This window comes from Apteryx rowi, unplaced genomic scaffold (genome assembly GCF_003343035.1).
Source record: "Apteryx rowi isolate R43461 unplaced genomic scaffold, aptRow1 scaffold_194, whole genome shotgun sequence".
Classification (NCBI taxonomy): Eukaryota; Metazoa; Chordata; class Aves; order Apterygiformes; family Apterygidae; genus Apteryx; species Apteryx rowi.
Genome location: NW_020448241.1, coordinates 1,381,055 through 1,391,244, shown reverse-complemented (window position 1 = coordinate 1,391,244; position 10,190 = coordinate 1,381,055).

Below are 10,190 nucleotides of genomic sequence, written 5' to 3'. Positions count from 1 at the left end.
GAGGCAGGCGGGCGGGCGCCGGCACGGCGCCGCCGCCCTCCCGCACCTGGCGGGGCCGCGCGGCTCGTCCCCTACCTGCTGCCCGCGGGTAGCTGCGCGCAGCCCCCGGCTCCGCCATCTTCCTCGGCCGGTGCCGAGCGCCGCTTTGCCGCGTCCCGCCACCGCGACTCCGCTGCGCTCCGCGGCGCCCAGCGGCCGCCGCACAGGCGCACTGCCCGCCCCGCGGCACCTAACACGGCGCTGCGGGAGGGGGGGAGAGCGCTGGGGCCGGGCACGGCTGCCTGCCTGGTGCCACACGGCGGCGGCGGCGGTGGTGGTGGTGGTTCCTCCGCCCGCGCTGGGCGGCGGCGGCGGCGGCTCCCGCGCCGCCAGGTGCTGCCCCGGCCCCGCCCCGGCGCGGGGCGGGAGGGGGAGGACGGGGGGGGGTCCGTGAAGCCCCCGGGAGCCTCGGGGCGAAGCTGCCGGGGCCCCGGGCGGTCCCGGCCGCCGCGGGGAGCCACAGTGGGGAAGGGCGAGCGCCGGGGGCTGCGAGAGTTTAATTTTCGCGTCTGCTAAACCGCCGAAAATAGGGCTACGAGTAGGGCAAGCGCGCACCCGGCAGGAGCGTCCCTGAAACTTCCCCGCGCTCCTCTCCCGCAGCGCCCGGCCTTGCCCCATCTGCCCCCCACCCCTCCGGAGGCCGCGGCCGTTGCTCTGTGGGGGAAGCGGCGCGGCCATCACGGGGCGGCAACGGCCTCGCCTCGCCGCCCGGGGGTTGCTCCTCGCCAAAATGGGGGCTCGCGGACAATCACCCCCGCGCCGCCAGCCGCCGGGGGTGGGCGAGCGGCGGCCGTTGGCTCCTCCGCTATGTCCTGTGCTTGCCGCGCTGCATCGCTGCGTCGCGCGGCGCTGAGCGAGGCCGCCCGGCCTTGATAATTCGGCGCGTTCAATTAGTTTGTTTAGGAAAGCTAAACATCGCCCCCGTGGGCTTTCAGGGAGGTCCTGACAGTTCCTTCTCCCAGGTTTTTCCGTACGCCGGGTTAGGCGAGCCGTTGCCCGTCGGACGTTGCCTCGGTCGAAGCCGAGGCGTGTTGTCCCCGTCAGCCCCTTTCTACGCAGCTGGGCGCTGCCGGCCCCGCCGTGGTCGGTACAGCCCGAGGGGGACACGCGTGTCTTCCTGCATCTGGCTGCGTTTCCAGCTGTTCCTCCCCCAGGTCACTGCGGGGTCCAGGTCTGGAGAGAGTTTGTTCAAAACAGGTTGGCGCTGCAATGGCGGTATCATTTTCTATTCAATTTTAGAATAGGATTGAAGGAGAACTGAAAAAAAAAGAAAAAAGCTATTTTTTCTTCTCTTAAATAAACGTATGCTAGTGGTCAAAAGACAAAACCTTTTAATGCACAGCTCACAAATTTATTTTGCTCCTGCCTTGTTTTTGCTGATTCTTGACAATGTGAGRACAGCCTTCAGTACAACACTAGCGTACGCAGCCTCTAAGTATGTGGCTCTCAGACAGCTCTCGCTATTCCAGCTCTGCTGCTTTGAAACATGGTTAGAGCTGGTATTAGAACCCAAATATCTTATTGCCTAAGCCTCAATTCTTTTTTACCAAAAAGATTTACCGAGGTTGAAATTTAAGACATATTTAATCCTCCTACTTTTCCCTCTTGTTCCTTTTATGCTGTTCTTTTTGTCTGGCAATGATATTCCCCTTGTTTTCTTATTAGCTGAAAATACAGACTGTAATCAACATAAGGTGGTGGAGGAGAAAAGTGTTTTATTTTAAGCTTTTTTTTAAAAAAAATATTTGCTTTGGTATTTCTGATGTGTCTCAAAGTAAATTACTGTTTCTTACTAAGCGCAAATTATTCTGCTGGGACTTGCTTGTCAACAATTTATCTTTCATCAATACATTCAAATGGTGTTCTCCTGCTTGGGTTTGCACACCTCAATAAAAAGTTTTAACTGGACAGATTTAGGGTTTTTTGGTGCGCATAAAAATAATTATTGCTTATGTTGTCTTTTCATTCAAATACTTTATTTTGGTTGTTTGTAACTCCACCAAATTTAAATGATTTCAATGGATGTTTTCATGCCAGCTGTTTCTCAAGCTACACTTATATCAAAAGGCTTCACTTAAAATGATTCTACCTGTCTAAAAATGAAATTGTATCATTTTGCTCATGTTACAAAAAAAAAAAAAATACAGACCTTACATGTCATACTGTATGGATGTCTCCTGATTTCCAGAGGCTCCTTTGGCAGTGAAATCAAAAGGAAGATTGTCCTGTAATCTTGATCTTCCCCCTATTGGTGTCCAAGGAACACAGAGGAAGAAACAGCTGGTCTCAATGCAAATTACAGAGGCTTGGTATTGAGGGAAGGGAAATAGAGAATGAGTTTGCAAGACTGGGAATTAGGAAAACAGGAAATGGGTATGAGAGATATAAAAGCACAGGAAAAGATGGAGAAATACAGGCATCAGCTAGGCATAGCCAGGGGAGGCTGGAGAATGGCACATGAGGGTATCTCCAGGGAAAGCACTAGGGCAGGTTAGGGTGAGGACCACAGGAGAATGTGCCCCTGTGAAACGTGACCCTATTATTGCTGACTCTCAAGCAGTTAAGAAGCCTGTAAGTTTAGCACGTTACACGGAAAAATAAGTAGTCTTCTGCATCTGTAATTTACCCTGATGGCTGACACAAAGCCTCACTAATATGCAGGTTGAGAGTGTGTTTTTTCATTGCTTCATGCAATGAAAAAAAAATTTTAAGGACAACTTGACAGAACTATATTGAAAACATTAAAACTTCAAGACAAAAAATTTCCCTACATTAATGTGTATAGTATGTGTTATGATAGTCTCTAAATTACCTTCTCACAGACTCCTGCTTCATTCAATGCAAAGGATGAATGGTGTTTAATTAATATATAGTTCTTCAATGTTTCTCTTAATTTTCATCATGTAAAGTGTCATGTATCTTGTAGTATTTACTGTACATTCTTCAAAACCTGCCTTGAAGGCAGGTTAATTAATTTCCATGATGGCTTTCTTGTGGTACTGTCATTGCACTATCTATCTTCACTCCTTGTAAGCATTAATGAATTTAACTTTATAACACCCTTTTCAGTTGAAGCTGTAGTGTTTTACATGTGGGGAAGTATGAACAGAAAGTAATGATCTGGAATCGTTTGTAATTGTTTATTAATATTTTCACATTCTAATGGTTGACAGATTTTAGTCCCTTTAAAGGAGGAAATACTGGGTTTAATACAGAAATGCATCTACCAGAACCTAAGAAACAAGACCAAAACTGTTCTTGCTCAGATTTTACTTTGGATACTTTGCGGTTCTGCAAGTACTAAACTTAGTGGGTTACTTACTTACAACCTTTGAAACCTTAGTATGCATGTACACCTGGGAGTCAGTAGCTAGTTTCAGATATATTTTTGTTTCCTTCTCTATGACAGATGGAGGAACTCTGGGGTATCTTTTAATTTTGAACATTTTTAAAAGAAGTAATGAACTCTAATTTTGCCCATACTTCACAGAAGCAGGTGATTTTCTTGACTGTAGCAGCTAAAGAGGCTTTTCCATCTGGGATGGGTCTACAGTTGGTGCCTGCATGCTCAGAGTTGGAGATGTCACCTCACTGGAGAACCATATCCCTCACTAACTCTGCCTCCCACCTTGGACTAATGTCCCTTCATATCACACTAAAGGAAATCATTCTAGAGGAGTCATGTCACCAGGACCAACGTGAGGCTCTACCTTTGAGTGGTAGGAGAAGAAATGCATAATTAACAGCACTACAGCCTTGGGGAGCTGAGGGACAGGACTAGGGAGTTTCTTCTCACTCCCAAGACCAGAAGTGCCAATTACTACAGCATTGCCTACGAGGGCAGGGAGATGGATAGAGAGAAGCTGTGTGTGCTGGGCCACAGCCAGCCACTTACCATCAGCTCTCAAGCATGAATTATGTAGCAATGCAGGAATTCTCCCTAGTGCAACAAAGGCATGTCATGCTGAGCCTGCTGACTGGGAGGGTGTTTTTTGTAGATCGGTTTTGTTATTCTGCTTTCTTAATCTGATGCCCATTTTGTTCCTCCATGAATGAAACTCTAGAGATACTTGTTCCAGATTGTTGTATTTTAAAGCAATTCTTTTTCTCTTGTGGTGTGTTGTGCTCTTCGTGTTAAAATCAATAACACTTTGGGTTCCTTTCATGGTAAACATTTTTACCTTTTATCACCAGGTTTCAGCAGGTGTTGTATTCAAAGAGCTCTGTCTGGATAATCATACATGAACTACAGTAGGGTATAGCTCAACCTAAGATTGGGAAAATCTCAGAGGTCTACTGCAGAGAGGTAAAGGAAAAGTCCTAAAGTCTGTTGAGGATGCAGGCAGAGAGAAGCTGGAGTGCTAGTTTTGTCATCTTAATAGACATTATAGCCAAAACTGTCAAAAGCATAAACTAATTTGTAAACTTTTATAGAAGCTTGGCTTGTTTTTTCAGTGGTTTTTATGTTATGGTTGTATCCATGCAAGTAAAGCCATCTGTTCCTAGGAATGCTCTCAAGGTAAAGCAGAATGACTAGCCCTGAGCAAACTGGCCAAATCTACACAATATAACATTTGTCCCTGAGTTTCTGCCCCATTTTGCCCTTTTGCCTTTTTGAATCAAGTTGAGAACCAAAAAATTAAGGAAGGCATAGTGGCTATCTGTGGATATTTCAGTTAGAGTGATTGGCCTAGCAGCACTCAAAAACTGTATGCCAAAGACACAAAATCCACTTCTCCAAGGCAGCATATAGCTGCTTTAGCTGCAAAATCATCTTTTCTTTTCTAAAATTCCCAGATTTCCAGTGCCATGTTTACTTTATCTCTTAAAACTTCTGAAACAGATTGGGTTCTTGCACCACAATATTTCATAGACAATGCAAATTTATCTGAAGACTAGCATACCTCTGCACTGGATGAGTTAGGGTCCTCTGGGAAAAACAGAACACAACTCAGAAGTTAAGAAGAGTATTGTAACACATAAAGGAGAAAGCTGAAGAAAGGTGGTGTGTATAACATTATAGTTACTCCTAACATTCCCCTGTCATAGATTATAAAACATAATTGTACTTACAGAGTTATAGAGAAATTAGGTTTGCAAGTGGCAGAAATGCTCATGGACTTAATGACCAGTGAGAAATCTTCCTCATGAAGGATCAGACTTCCAAAAAATTCTTGGGTGCTGAGTTAATAAACTTAGATGCAATATGACAATCCAGAAAAATCTCTTTTTCCAGGTTGCTTGAAACCCTTATAAAAAAAACTTATATAAAATGTGCTGGCGATGTCAGTCCTGAAGCTAGGTATCTCCAGGAAAATGGTGGTTTGTCTTGAAAACACTCGCAATTTAAAACCCAAAAGTTCTASTGGTACTTCAGAACAACTTCTACCTTTTAGTCATGGATATTTTTTAAAATACAGCTGAATTTGCCCTGGCTTCCATTTCTGTTAGTCTTTCACTGTCTAAGAAGCCAAGGACAGAATACCTGTAGGAATTAAACTACTACTTTAAAGTTCCCGTGGTTGAAGAGCACGACAAATGTGAGCTTAGTCTGAGAAAGCTTGAACTACATCTGTCCAGTGTTTATTTATGTACTTACAAAGCTAAGAAATGTCATTCAATGAATAATACCAGCCTGGCGTTAAAAACGTTTTTAGGATGAATCATAATGAATTGTTTTTTGTCATTCAGCATGCCAAAACTGTATTAGTCCTCCTACACATTAAAATATATATTCAAAAAAATTAAACTGTGTTAAATGACAGATCTTCTACCCTATCATCCTATACCATATACAACTTTATACTCCCAGAAATCTTGAATTCGGGGCATGTGCTCCCTTGCTTCTCACCTTTATCTTTGGAGGTTCAGCAGCTCCTGCTAGAGCTATTGCACTTTGAATATATTGACACTATTTGACTCATTTTCACAAAAATAAGTGAAAACACAGAGAAAGAGATGAACTCTCTCATCACCTTGTCCTTCATTATTTACTGAAGGCACAGGCATTCTAAGTCATGTACAAACATAGACCTGCCTACACCCTGCTTTTTGGAGCACAGTAGTGGAATAAACAGTGGTGGAATGCAGCACAGACCTATTTCATACCTGATTTAAATTGAATATTTTTTCATCAGTGTTTCATTAAAAGGTTTTATATTATTTCTCCAGCTCTCCCATAAATAAGGCTTCCCTTACTTACCACCAAATACCTTCCCCTCCGGATTCAAAACCCTATAAGCCCTGAATCTTAAGAGCCATGTTATTAATTGCTTTGCAGATTCGTGGCCAGGTGTCATTGGGGGTTGTGACCAGGTTAGATTTTGATGCATTTTGGATTACTTTTGATGCTGGCTTTAAACTAAGGATTCTTTACTTCAGTATTAGGCAAAGAAAAGGCAAAAACTCTGTTAGCTTTTCATGCTCTAACAGGATGTGACACAGTCTCAGCATTTGCTGGGAGAGGCAAGAAAAGATAAGCCTTGCTTAGGAGAGAAAGAATGTCTGCCCTGCAGCCATAGAAACGTTTTCTAGGTTTCTCTTCACCACCTGCTGAAGTGATTGATATTTGCCTGAAGGATATGCATTTATTTGTAATATTTTTGTGTAACTGCATCAGTGTACTTTGCCAGGAAAAGGAACATTCTTTCCCCAACAGCACATCTATTCATATCAGGAAGATTATGTAATATTCATATATGATAGAAGCATGGACAGGTTTGATAATAACAGTTTTCAAGGTTACAGAATATCAAATCCTAAGATACTTCTACTCTGATTGAATGCATAAAATGGCATTGTGGTAATGAAACTTGATTAGTTTAGTTACCATTGAATAATAACTATAGTGCATAAAATGGCAAACTGGACCAGAAAATCAGTGAGGAATTTGGTTTTGTTTGATTTTTTTGGTTAAGCTAGCATCTTGCATACAAGAAATTAAGTCATCTTGAAAAGACAGGAAGCCATGACCACAATGGGGTGCAAACCCCTGAAACGTATAGACCAGGTAGGTCTGAGAAGCCAGGAGATCTTGAGAACTGCATAAATTTACATGTTGTGCTGCATAATATGTGCAGAGGACTCTACCTCACACTTGCAGTGAGACCAGTTGCATACTCCATGCATACTCCTCTGCGTATGACTAGAAAGCCCAGTACCTCAGCCTCTCTGAGTGCTATCAGTAAGATAACTCTGGGATAGACATGATAATTGGAGGAGGAAAGTCAGTGTGATTTAGGACTGCTTTCATTACTGCTGAATTTACCTGTTAGGAATCTATGACAGACCCAGACACATTAAAGGAAAGAATGTATGTAAGAATGTGCTGATCATGCCTGTGACTTGGCACATTCAAATATAAAGAACGCAACACGGGTCACTGAGATTCCTTGGTTGCTTCAGAGCAAGCTGTATCAGGATATGCCTATCAATACTTAGAGACTAAAGCTCTCCTAGTGTTTAAAATGAGATCAATATTTTTGAAGCAAGCAGTGTTTGAAAAATGGTTGCTGAGCCTCAGATCAAGGGATCTAAAATACTATACTGCACATTTTAACGCAGAAGGGCAGCATTTTTTATTGACAAAACTTTTTCATGGAGAATGTCGCTTCTGAAATGAACCCTTAGACTGCGCTCCACTGATTTCATTGTGATTACAACAAATCACGTAATCTAGCTCTGAAAAGAAAAATCAGATATTTGAATTCATAATACATAAACAATCAACAAAAGAAAACTAAATATAGATGCTAAAAAAGTAAAATAACTTTTTACTTCACAGAAATTTCACAGAAATATATTTAGATAGTTGTAGTACATTTCAAAACTTGAGTAAACAACAGATGTTAATCAAACATTAACTTACCTTAATTACGTAGGTTAAAGATCACTCTCATGTAAAATTAAGGATCAGTTTTCTACCTCCCTGGGAATCCAGCAATTCATGCGACATGCTGTTTCCTCTAGGTTTGAATTATATAAGAGTTATAACTAAGCAAACATAGTGAATGTAGTTTCTAAGGGTTTATGAGCACATAATTTAAGAAAAAAAAGAGGCTGAAATATAATATAAAAATATCTGGTTATTGCTAGTAGGTTAATAAAAGTAAGTATTACAGATTCTGTGGAAATAGTGCAAAGACCTGTACCAAATGCATAATGTTATTTTTGCAATCTCTTAGTGTATTTTATGGATTCTAGCTCTGTTGCAATTTAGTCTTCTTTTCTCCTTGAAAATCACATCTAATTACATTTCTAGTACATATCTTGTAATTTGAGAATCTACCTTTTTTGCAGCATACTGGACTGTTCAAAGTTTTTTTGGATAATTACTAGAGATGCTATTTACTCTAACTTCAAGCTCAGCTTGAAGATATGACAACTCACCTGATTAGTTGGAAAAAAYGATGTTCTTAGAGATGGCTAAAACTATAATTTCTGTTCAATGGGAATTCTACCATTTCAGAATTTATTTTTATTCCAATTCTGTAAAAAAATAATGGAAATTACTTACTTGTAGTCAAAATATTTTTAAGAAAGACTCTGCATATGAAGACTTTTTATTATTGGTCATGCTGTAGAACGTTTTCATAGCAATGTCCAATAGCGCTCACACATGCCTTCTTACTTCAGTGAAGACATCTGCTAGCACATCTAGAAATAGCTAGGTCTTCCAGTCTGGGGACCTAAACTCTCCCATAATTATACAGTTATTAGGGGTACTTATTTTCTTTTCCTAATGACATGACAGAGATCTTCAGCTCTATCTAAATCTAACCATAGACTCTCTCGCATACTGCAGACTCTTAGTGATATGCCAGTAGAGTATTTTTGCTAAATGATTTTGACTCGAACAGAATCTGTTATACGTACAATCCCTCTTCTTTTCTAAAGCTATTAATGTATAATGATATTTCACCATCTTAACTTTCATCTCCTATATTTCCTGAATAATGCATATATTTCCATACTGATATTTCAGTCACAACCGCTAATCCCCCACAAATCTCTGTACTAGCTAGTTTCATACTTTGACTCAGTTGTTCTGGATCCTCTGTGTTGTTGTATAAGCGTAATAGCTTCATACTGGCCACCCTGAGTTTTCGCCCAATACTCCTCACTCTGTACGACCCAGCAACTGCTTTTAATCAGTATTGGCACTTGCACTCCTCTGACCCTCTGATATTTCTTTCTTAGTACATTATCGTCATGGAGATTAAATGAGACTTTCCCAGCTTTGTTCCTTACTTTTAAATTTAAGCTCTTATCAATCAAACTGCCCTTGATCCCAACCCAGAATTCAAACTATTGGGTGTGACCCTCTTCCAAGAACATTTCCTATAACAGACCAACCCCAAACCTTCCTCTGTGACTGTCTATTGATCTTCATTGTGCGGTTGTGTCTTTCCTCTAAATCTTTGAAGACCAGAAGAATTCCATTTTTACTGAGATTTTATGAAATACATTTAAATTGAGTTGTAATTTCAGAAATCTTTTTCATGTCTTCCTACTAGTACATAATTGCTTCTGTAAGTGGAGTCATTTTTCTATGTTCATTCATGAGTTTTGAGCTTTTGGAGCAAAAGCCTGTAATAGAAAGACCATCTTCTATGCAATTTAGATTAGCCAAACTAAATAAAATTATTCTCATGTCTTAAGTTAGTTACTATCACTTGACAGACACCACTTTCACAGGACAGAAGTGAAAGTGATCTTGACCAACCATGAGGAAGAATTTTGGCTAAGGTATGTGTCTTTTAGGTCAAGACCTGCAGCTCCTGAATGAGGCATAGCAAGAGAGCAAGCAATGGATACAGGTGACAGCATACTGGAACATAAATTTCTGATACTAAGTAGCAGTTCTAAAATGGCTTGGATTCAATTTTTCATTTTTCCTTTAGATACCAAAAGTTATGTGGAGTAGAAACCTTGACTTCCGAATTCCTTGTTACTTTTAATGATTTTTATCCTTACAGGAACTGATCTTAGCTGTAACCCTCTCTGAAGTCTACTATCACTGAATGAAGATGAAAAAGCACGTGTGCGGAGGAAGGAATTAAATTGCACAGCATAACCATCTTTGCTTATCGCTTAAGATTCAGAGTGATGGAATTCCAACTCTAGATATACAGAAAAGGTATTCTGAAAAA